Raw genomic sequence first — 11116 nt, 5'->3', positions numbered from 1 at the left:
TTTTGAGGGAAAGAGGCATTTCTCTCTTACTTGAAGGGCAGCCTTCCAAAAAAGAAATGTTATGTATTCAGAACTGCAAACAAATCCAAAGCAAAACAAAAATTAGTTTGAACCAGCAACTTGAACAAACCTGAAGCAACCACCCTAAGATCAATCTGTTTGACAAAAAAACTAAAATGCATGGGCCTCCCTGGTGGCACAGCCGGTTGAGCGCCATGCTGTGAAGCTGTCCACAGCCTCTGCAGCTCGGGTTTGATTCCTTGCCGGCCAGGGAGAAACCCACATGGCTTGGCAGACCTCTCCTGTCTCGCCTGCTGCTCCCCTCAGCAGTGTCTTTGGTCTGTCTGCCTGTTCTGCTCCCTGCTTTGTCCCTGGTGAATTCTCTCACCCTCCCACACCTTTGGTCTGTACCCCAGTTCTTGTATAAATAAATAAATCTTTAAAAAAAAATAAAAAGAATTTAGGAATAGAAAAAAAATTGAAAGAAGCTTACCTGAAAAGAATACACAGTTGAGCCATCTTGGTTTTGTCACACAATTTTGAATTGCTTTTTTGGAGGTCTTTCAATAGACGCAATTGGACAAGTTTAAAAAGTTATTTTCTGGATGTTTGGACACACTAGATGTTTTCTTAAGAGCAAGGGTAACCACATGTAAAATAGTACTTACTTATTATACCAACATTTCCTTTAATGCTTCTCAGCTTTATTGTGTATTAGAATCACCGGGAGGACATTTTCAAAACAGTTTGGTACACCCATCTTCTTTCCTCCCTCCATGGTAGGTCTGTTGGGATGCAAAACTCTGCATTTTGACTTTGCATCTCCACTTACATGGATATTATTGGTAAATAAGAAGAGAAAGAATAAAGCAAAAACAAAAGAGAGGCAAGGAAAATAAAAAAAAAAACCTCTGCATTTTGAGAAATACCTGATTTTTAGGTAAATCTGTGAGTTTAATTTAATGTGCAGGATGATTTAACTAATTCTTTTTTAAAAAAGATTTATTTATTTATGCATACAAGAACTGGGGTGTAGGCCAGAGGTGTGTGTGTGGGGGGCGGTGAGAGGATTTGCCAGAGACAGAGTGGGGAACTTAACAGGCAGACTGAATGAAATAAACTGCTGAGGGGAGCAGTGGGCAAGACAGGAGAGGTCTGCTGCACCATGTGGGTTGCTCCCTGGCTGGCTCCCTGGCTAGCTGGTTGCTCCCTGTGCTGTAGAGGCTGTGGACAGCTTCATAGGTTGTGTCTTAACCCCTTGCGCCACCTGGGAGGCCCTGATTTAACTAATTCTGATTTGAACACTCAGTTTCCTTTATGACCTTGCCTCTGTTGGACTCCCCTAGTGCTTTCTTCTTCTGTTCCTATTCTGCTGCTTCTTTTTTGGAAAGTTCTGGCATATCATGCACTGAGTCCCTGCTGATGACTTAGATCTCTTTTTTTGGTGGATATTGCTCATATGAGAAAGAAATTCACACTTGCTATAGTTTCATTTCTCCCAGAATAAGCTTTATTTCTCCAAGAATAAGTTTTTTATCCTTGAAATTACCCACCCAGAAAGAAGTTTGTCATGTGGATCTAGTTAACATGCTTTAAGAAAAACATAGCACATCTGTAAAAGAAACAGTATGGTTAAAATGGCACAGGAGCTTTCATATGAGACAGAATAAATAAGGTAGAGTCTGCACATCTAGACAGTTAAAAAGCCCCAGTGGTAAGACCATGCACTCAGATGATAGAACCAGTTGGTGCCATGAAGTGCTAGCCCCTCACTTTGGAATCACTAAAAAATATGTGAGTAAAGGAAACTTACTTGGCCTTAGCTCATAAATGAAAAACAAAACAAAACAAAACAAAACTATCACAGCTTGACCAAGTCAGTCTTAGGAAAAGAAAAGAAATATATTACCAAACATATTATGGATTAAATAGAGGCAACATATTACTAGCAAATAAATTATATAAAAGATTTAGATGTTTAAATACATTTATGTGTTGGACTTATGAAGAAATAAATAAGGAAAATTAAGTATGTTCAAATTAAGCTGTAATATTTAAGAGACCAATGTCAAGTTTCCTAAAGGGATTTTTTTCTTTGCTTGTTTTAAATCACTAATTTACTAAAACTAGACATTCCCTCAGTAGCCATCAGGTGAAAAGAAGCCTCAGTATATCTCTAAATAATGTGTATGCTTAATTAGAAGTATATATGCAGCTTTCTGGCATTTTCTATATTGTTGGAAGAATTAGTTATCAATGAGCAGATAATAACTGAGCATAGCACAGTCAATAGAATGTGCTGTAGCTGGGGAGAAAAGATGTCACATATATTGATATTGTAGAGAAAATGATCCTGACTAGTTAGGATGGGGACATATGAGATAGAGCAACTGTGAATTATCAGTTAAAAAGTAACCCTTTACTTACAAGACATGGATGGATATGTAGTCATACAAAAGGCAAGAATAGATAGAACTTGACTGTGCTAGAATTAACAGGTGATCCTCATACTATGCTTCTGAAAAGTGGTATAAATAGGCACCAAATTTAAGCCAATTTGTAATTTGTATGATCTTCATGCACATGGTCCTGAAGACTTCTTCAGGTTTTGGTGAGAGCCAGCGGGAACTTCTGCTCTGAGAAGTGGCCCTCCCATCCCTGCGGACCAACAGCTACAGGAACTCTCTGGGCATGGCCCTGTCTATCTTACATTGCCACTTTCCCCAGCTTGTCATGAAGTTCATAACTTCACCCTTTTTACTACTAATTAAACACTGTGCTTATATTATTGTAATGTGGATTCTCTCCCTCCCCAATAAATTGACACTGTGGTTATATAAATTTGACTTGGATTATAACCCAGTAAATAAGGAAATGTCTCAGGAAATGTCTGGTTTTAGCAAATTAATGATTTAAAACAAGCAAAGAAAAAGTCCCTTTAGGAGACTTGATATTGGTGTCTCAAATATTAGAGCTCTGGTAGAAGTTAAGCACTTTTGAGATCTAGACCTGATCCAACAAGGGCCCAATATCATGAGAGGGAGAATAATCAAGGGTCACTAGTGATAAAAATCAGGGTCTAGAACCACACCTCTTAATAGCTTTGTGCCCTGGTGTCTTCATTTATAACACATAGGTGATGGTCACAGTGGTAATATCTGTTTTCTAAGGTTATGTTAATTAAGATTTGATTAATGCATTTAGATGTGTGTCATGTGGTACAAGAGCCTAATAGACAATAAGATCTTAATGATATTTTTTTGAATGATTTTTACCATTCTGTACTTCTATTTTCACCCCTCAAAACCCTGTCCAAATGACAGTTCCCTCAGGATACCAAAAAGGCTTTGGAGTATTACTGTCAGCCTGGGTCACTCAGTACTTGGTCCTCTCCTCTGGACTGGTTCTTTGAGGACAGAGACCAAGAATTATTTGACTGTGTCCTCAAGACCTAACAATGTGCTCAACATATATTAGGTGTCAAGCAAGTATTTCTCAATGAAATGAAATGTGTTTCTTAAATAGGGAAAGTGGGATTTTTATGCTGAATCTCAAAGTCTAGGTAAGATCCTAAAAGTAATTCAGCTTTATACTCTGAGCTTTGAATCAGCTCATTCTAGAGCATATGTGTAGCATGAGCTTTTCTGTGTCATTTCACAGGTAATGTTTAAATTATAAAACTAACAGTTCTAATATGGTCCACATAGATTTATAATACCTTATTTGTGATATAATTACTTATGTAATGTATGTTGGACATTTAGATTCAATTCTTTTCCAAATATTTTTATTTGTGGATATTTATTAATACACACATTAATTCCCTTATTTTATTTTTCCAATCTCAATTTTAAGAAAAGTTATAATGCTTTGGAATTTCTTCTGTACTTACAAATGGTCCTGAAATTTTTAATACAATGTAGGTTACATATGTTGGTTTTTAAAGATGCATGCCTGAAACTAACATAATGTTATAAAGCAGTATTACTTTAATAAAAGATAAAGGGAAAAGTTTTTTTTTTCATGGTGTTTAACCATAATATTATAGACATTCTATATTATATCAACATCATTTAGTAGCTGTTACCTAAGATATAATTTTTTTGTAAATTCTTTAAGTATTGTCAAATTATAAAGTTGAACAATTTTTAATTTACTGACAAATTTTTATTTCCTCTTACTTTTCACATACTTTGTCCACAACATAGTGGAAAATATTTTAGCAATTTGTATGCATAAAAATAATCACAGGTTTTAATAAACTAAAATTTTAAAACAATAGTTTTACTGATACCCATTCTTATTGGCAGTTAGTGTTCACATAGCTTATAGTTCACATCCATGGAAAGAGTAGTCATAAAAAATCAACTAATATACCTGTGCCTGTGATGAGAATGAATGGATGTGTCTGAGTATTAAGGTCTTTTTAATAATCAGTATCTGCAATAAATTACAAACTAGGAGCAGGAGACTGTTTCTGTTCTAGACCCAGCCTAAGAGAAAGGGAGGCCAGTTATCTGGTGAACACAAAGCTAATCAAAGATTTGCTCTTTTCCTTTTCCACCTTTGTTTGCATATTTAACCAAGCAAAAGTACTTAACCACACAGAAAAAACAGCTTCTACTATGTTGACATAAAACTCATTTCACATGACCCACAGATAATGTTGGCAGCTTTCAAAAGGAACCAACTCACAACTGAAACCTAACTGCAGCAGCTCTCTCCATTCAGTTCCTGCCTCTTATGTAGAACCAAATGACTCTCTATTGCTTCAGCAGTTTCCATAAAATATATTTTAAGAAAAAACACAACATTTCATTTTCAACATTGGACAACAGCCCAATTTCATGACCACAGCTGAAGAGCAGTGACTTTCCATCTTGGCTGCACATTGTACCCCTCTGGGAGCTTTAAAAGATGGTTTTATCTCCCCAACCCAGGATTCCTACCCCAGGATTCCCTACCCCAAGATAAATGGCTTGGGATGAGGTATAGGCATAAGAATTTTTATTTATTTATTTATTTATTTTTGGATGTTAATAAAGTAGTTTTTTTTTTTTTCCCCTAGGAAAAAGTGTAAAGTAATACACTTAAAACCAAACTTCTCAACTGAAGGATGCCCTGGGGGTAAATGTCAGGGATGTTAAAGTTATGATAGGGCCAGAAGCCCAGCGGAAGGGTTTGCTTCTGCTGCTCAACCCTGTCACAAAGCCCACCTGCTGGTGCCTTGATTTCTCAGTCAGTCATGGGACCACAAGGGGCTGGATGGCTGTTGTGTTGGGTACTCGTGATGCCATCAGCTTTTCCAGACCACATTCAGAGTCCAAAATTGAGACTGAGCGAGTTAAAGGCTTTTCATAAACTGTCAATTCCACAGCAGATTTCATCGATACCATATTTACATGGGGGTTTCACGACATGCTCTTGAAAACAAAACCATAGGCAGCAGTCTGCAAGAAAGGGTTAGCTGAGCATCTGGCCAGCACTTCTTGTGACCTCGCCATGAGCTTAAAATTTTTTTTGATCAATTTGCATGAGGTGTTATTATAGGAAATAATGTTTGGCCTTAGGGCAAATACAACAGTCATGTTCAGCCCTTTGGCACATGGCTGTAACTCAAAAGGGCCTTTAGCTGTGCTGGAATCTAGGGAGGAATTGTTTCAAGACTGCAATGGCCTCTGCTTGTTCTCGGCGAGGCCTGCCATGGCAGCTTCTGAAAGCACTGGGTCCACTGGAGAGCAGTTACCTCAGGGCTGGGATTTTGTTGGTGGTCTGAGGGCTCTGAAACCCAATCCTACGACCTGGAAACCCAAAGTCACTCTCAGAGCTGGCCTGACCGCTGTGAGCTGGCGGAGAACCAAAATGGGGGACCAGGCATAAGAATTTTTAAAAGAACCTCAACTACGGCTGAGAATCCCTCAAGGCTCGAGGGGAGTATAATGGATAAGGTTTACACACTGTAGGGTCTTCCATTCATAAAAGATAGGTAATAACACATATTAGTTTATTTCTTAAAAACGAGGTGTGTGAAGTAATTGTGGAGGGTTTATTTACTCATTTTAAGAAATCCCTCAAGGTATTTTGAAATACACAAGGGCTGAAACAAGGCAAGTTAACAGAAAAATTGTAAATAGTTTTTCACATTTGAGACTTTGCATAAGTGCTGTCCAACAGTGCCTACCAACATAGGACATTGGTCTTTTTGCCAATGATCAGGCCCATATTAATTGTTTTAGAGTGATTAACCATATTCTCTTTTTCTTACTCCCCTACTTTCCAGTGCTATCTATACACCTCCTTTCTATACCTCTTTTTCTTTTGCCCGGCAGTAGAGTCTAATACTATACAATAAATGGTTGTTGACTGACGGCATTTTTTTATTGTTTTGCTGTTTAGACTGTTATTAGTAGCAGTGCCACAGTGACCTCTCTTGATGAAACCAGAAAGTGCAGTGAGAAAAACTCCCCAAAAACAGTTCCTTTAATAACAGCCAGGTTGAGGCTGAAATATAGGCTCATGCTTGTTACAGGTGGAAGTGAAGAGGAAGTGACATCAGTGGTGAATGAATTCAGCACACAATGAAAGAATAGAATAGTTGATCTCTCCTTGTATGTAGCCCAGCCCAGCATGTTTTAACAGCTTGTCAGCATCTTTCTTTCCATGGTCATATTCCAGAGGCACAAATTAAATTCATTATATTATTTTACTAATTATTCATCAGTCAAAGAATTAAAAATATACATACCATACACTGATTTTTCACAAGCTACCCCACATATTTTAATTAAGGCAGTTTAAGAAAAAGATACAATGCTTTAGAGAAGCTTTTAAAAACTTGTTCTTCTGGACCCTCCCTGGTGGCACAAGGGGTTAAGACCCAACCTATGAATCTTGCCGCAGCCACTGGAGCATGAGTTTGATCCCTGGCCAGGGAGCAACCCACATGGCGCAGCAGACCTCTCCTGACTTGCCCGCTGCTCGCCTCAGCAGTGTATTTCAGTTAGTTTGCCTGTTCTGTCCCCACTCTGTCTCTGGTGAATCCTCTCACCCCTTGCCCCTCTGGCCTGCACCCCTGTTCTTGCATGCATAAATAAATAAAATAAAAAAAACTTGTTCTTCTATTTTTTATTTGTTCTTATTGTTTGTGCACTGATGCATGGAATCATTGATCAAGCACCCACTTCTCCAATCAACCATACCACCCACAAACTCCTATAGATTGGTGTGAACTTAGAGGGAATAGAGAAGTGAAAGTGATCAACTTTGATGACATGGTCAAGGTAAAAATTATTGAAGAAATTAAATGCAAGAAAATGTAATCCTATGAAAGAAGTAAAAATAGCAGTATTGTCAACAAGTCATAAATGCATATTATTGGAGATCAGCCAGTTAAGAGTTAACTTGGAGACTCCATCTCTAAACTAAGTGTTCCAGTTTCAACCTTTGCACTGGCTAAATCAGTTAACTTTCTGCCTAATTAACTCGACTTTCACATGGGACTACACAGAAAGCATCCCATATGGACAGTGTCCTATTTCCCCATCAAACAAGGAGATATAGAATTGCTTATCTGTATACTGATAACTTAGAGGTTAAAGTAAAAAAAAAAAAAAAAAGCAAACAGGAGGTAGGATGTTTATTTGAATAGAAAAATGATGTTAATACAAATATTATTTGAACAAGTGATGCTTTTAGAGGAGGCAACAAAGCAAAGAATATACAAAAAGTCAAGTGAAGAATTAAAACATTAGCTTCCTTGAATGAAGAATGAAAACGCACTGGACTCCCACTCTGTTGCCATTTGAGGGACTTCAGGCCTGGGGGCCCTGTTTTAAGTGGGTTTATGTTGTAGAGGTCCTAATAGTGATCAATCAACCTTTAGTGAAAAAACCACTTTGGTGGAATTCAAAGCAAAGAACACCCTATCAAATTATCAAACTATTTTTGTAAGACTGCAAGTTCAGCCTGTTTATTTTCCTTTACACACCCTGTCCCTGAGTCTTGAAGAGTGCTAAAAATGATAAAAATCCCAAGAAGATAACAATAATAAAATAAAATAAAAGCTACAGCAGAACAGAAACTGAAGATAGATCCAAAATACAGAGCTAGAAGAGGCTAAAAATATACATAATCAGGCTCCTGTGTGTTTACGTGTATATGGGCCTCATATGGCTCTAAACCTTCTAGCAGTCAAGGAGAAAAGAGTAAGCTATAGAAGAAACAGGATCACATACAGACTATCTAAAAAAGAAAACAACCAAATCTTCAAGCTAATACTATTGGAAAAACCCCTTAAGGTTTGTCTCTTTGTGAAAAAGAAACTATGTGATAGAATAGACAACATCCTTGACAATATCTTAATGCAAAGTTTTATGACTTTTCTTTATATTAGTCCCCTGGGCAGACTGCCCAGTTGAATTTAAATTTCAAATAACAAGCAAGACATACTGCCATTAAACAATTATTCATTGTTTACTGTAATTCAAATTTAACTGGGCCCTGTGTGTGTGTGTGTGTGTGTGTGTGTGTGTGTGTGTGTGTGTGTGTGAGACTTACAACTATGGGTTAAGATCTCATATAGAAATGCATATCCTTATATCTGTGCATGTTTATAGGACTGATCAAAATCTAAGAGAGCGTGAAGGAGCCAGGCAAAAGCAGATCAGTACTATCTATAGTTTACTGATCTTGAGTGTAGAAGGGAAAAATATTTACTCAGACCTGAAAACTGAAACACTTGATGGGAAAGCACTTTTGGGGTATTAAAGGACTAGAAAAGGTTCTATTTTAAAATGCATTTAAATTTACTGCTCATCTACCATTTGTGGAATACCAGTGTTTTTCCTTGTTTATTTTTCTGTTTTGGATGTCTTATAAAATTTAGGACACTGACACTGACATAGTTTAATATCTTAAAATAGAACTTACAACTTCTAATCAATATGTGAAAACCTGGTAAGATATTCCAAATGCATTTAAAGCATTAATTATTAATAAAAAGGCACTTGACAAAAATGTCACTGTACAATATTTTAAGAGTTTTTACTTTGAATACTTTAGATCTGGCTACATAATAGTTAATATTTTAAAATAAAGTTCATAAATATTTCTAAGCACTATTAAACTATTTATTATCAGATTTTGAACTAAATTTAGATGCTTGAGAAGAAAATGTTGTTAGAGAAGCCGTTTGATTTCCCCCCCCTTTTTATCCTGTATGAATTGATCCTATCATGGTTATTGGTATCAGGAAGAATAAATATAACTAATCATTCAATAACTTATTCTATTTGTTTTGGTATGCAATAATTAAACATTGAATTTTTTTAAGATTTATTTATTTATTTATTTATACAAGAACGGGGTACAGGCCAGATGCACAGGAAGGGGAGAGAATTCACCAGAGACAGAGTGGGGAATAGAACAGGCAGACTGACGAAATACACTGCTGAGGGGAGCAGCGGGTGAGACTGGAGAGGTCTGCAGCGCCATGTGGGACCCTTGCAGGCCTGCATTGAACCGTTGCTGCAGAGGCTGCGGACAGCTTCACAGCGCTGCGCTCAACCACCTATACCACAGGGGGAGGCCCTAAACGTTGAATTTTATCGATGTAACTACTTAAGCTCCTAAGATGGGAGACTAATTTTCTCAATCAATTCAACTTAATATTCTCTAAGAGAGTTTTAAAATTTGGGGCTTCTAAAATTTTACATCTATAATAATAAAATTGGCTCCCAATATCTTCAAATTAAAAATTAAGCTCTGATTTGACATCCAAGATTTTTTATAGAATTCTTGACAAAAAAATGAAAACAAAGTTTCCTTGGTATTTATTGCTCTGCTAACCAAGTGGGCAATGGAAGGAATAGATCCTTTCAGGTAAAACATTGCCAAATTTCATTACAGAGCTAATTGAAAATCGATTCATCATAATTGAGGGAGAAAACACAATTTATTCTAATTAAGCTTCTGTTGGCTCTTAGGTAGAAAAAGAGTTGATGACCCAGATCATTAGTACTGATGACAAAAAGGGTGTGAGTCTGAGTAGCCATATGCAAAGCCCAAGACAAATTTTGACCTGCCCTGAATGGTTCCCATGTCTCAATCACTTAATTTTTCTGACTCCTTTCTAAAATGTAGTTTCCTCTTAGTAAATACCATGTGTGTATAAAATTGAGTTCAAATAGCTCTTATTGAGTTATATGATTAAATTGACTTTGCAATACTCTAAATTTGCTTAACATTTTTGATTATTTACCTACAGGTTATTGCAAGTATTTCCTTCAGTAAATGATAATGTATTGGGTATTCAGGTCAAAGAAAATGCAATGTAAAATTCCTTTATTTTATTTAATTGCAAAAGTAATATGCCTTCATGTGTTTAAAACAGCAAATAGAATTTACAGTGAAAGATCTCTTTCCTACTTCAAACCCTCAGTTCCAGCTCTAGGAAAAAAAACTGTCTTCTGAGTCATTTAAGAAAATGTCTATCTCTGCATATAAGTGTAAGTGTTATATATGTCTCCCTTTTATGCAATTGTTTTTTTTAAAGATTTATTTATTTGTGCATACAAGAGCTGGGGTACAGGCCAGAGGTGTGGGGGTGGGGTGGGGTTGTGAGAGGATTCACCAGAGACAGAGTGGGGAACAGAACTGGTGATTGACTAAGGTACACTGCTGAGGGGAGCAGCTGGCAAATCAGGAGAGGTCTGCTGTGCCATATGGGTTGCTCCCTGGCTGGCTGGGAATCAAACTCATGTGGCAGTGGCTGTGGATAGCTTCATAGGTTGTGTCTTAACCCTTGCGTCACCAGGGAGGCCCCTTTTATCCAATCTTTTATAACATTTTTACTTCAACAAATGTGTACAAGCTGTTTTACAACTTGTTTTTTAACACAAGAAATTCTTCTGGTATATTTTTACCTACAATTAAAAGCTATATTATTTCCTTGTTTGAAGGCACCATAATTTACTTGATGTTTCCATTGGTGAATACAGTTCAAACTGTTAACTCATGCCTTCAGCTTAGTAAACAGTATGGCAGAGATCACACTTCCAAGTCCATTTTAGGATTATCTGTGTAGGATAGCTATAGGCAGAATCCTAGAAAGTCAATT

The sequence above is a fragment of the Talpa europaea genome (genome assembly GCF_964194135.1).
Source record: "Talpa europaea genome assembly, chromosome: 6".
NCBI lineage: Eukaryota > Metazoa > Chordata > Mammalia > Eulipotyphla > Talpidae > Talpa > Talpa europaea.
Note: the sequence above shows the minus strand (reverse complement) of the source record.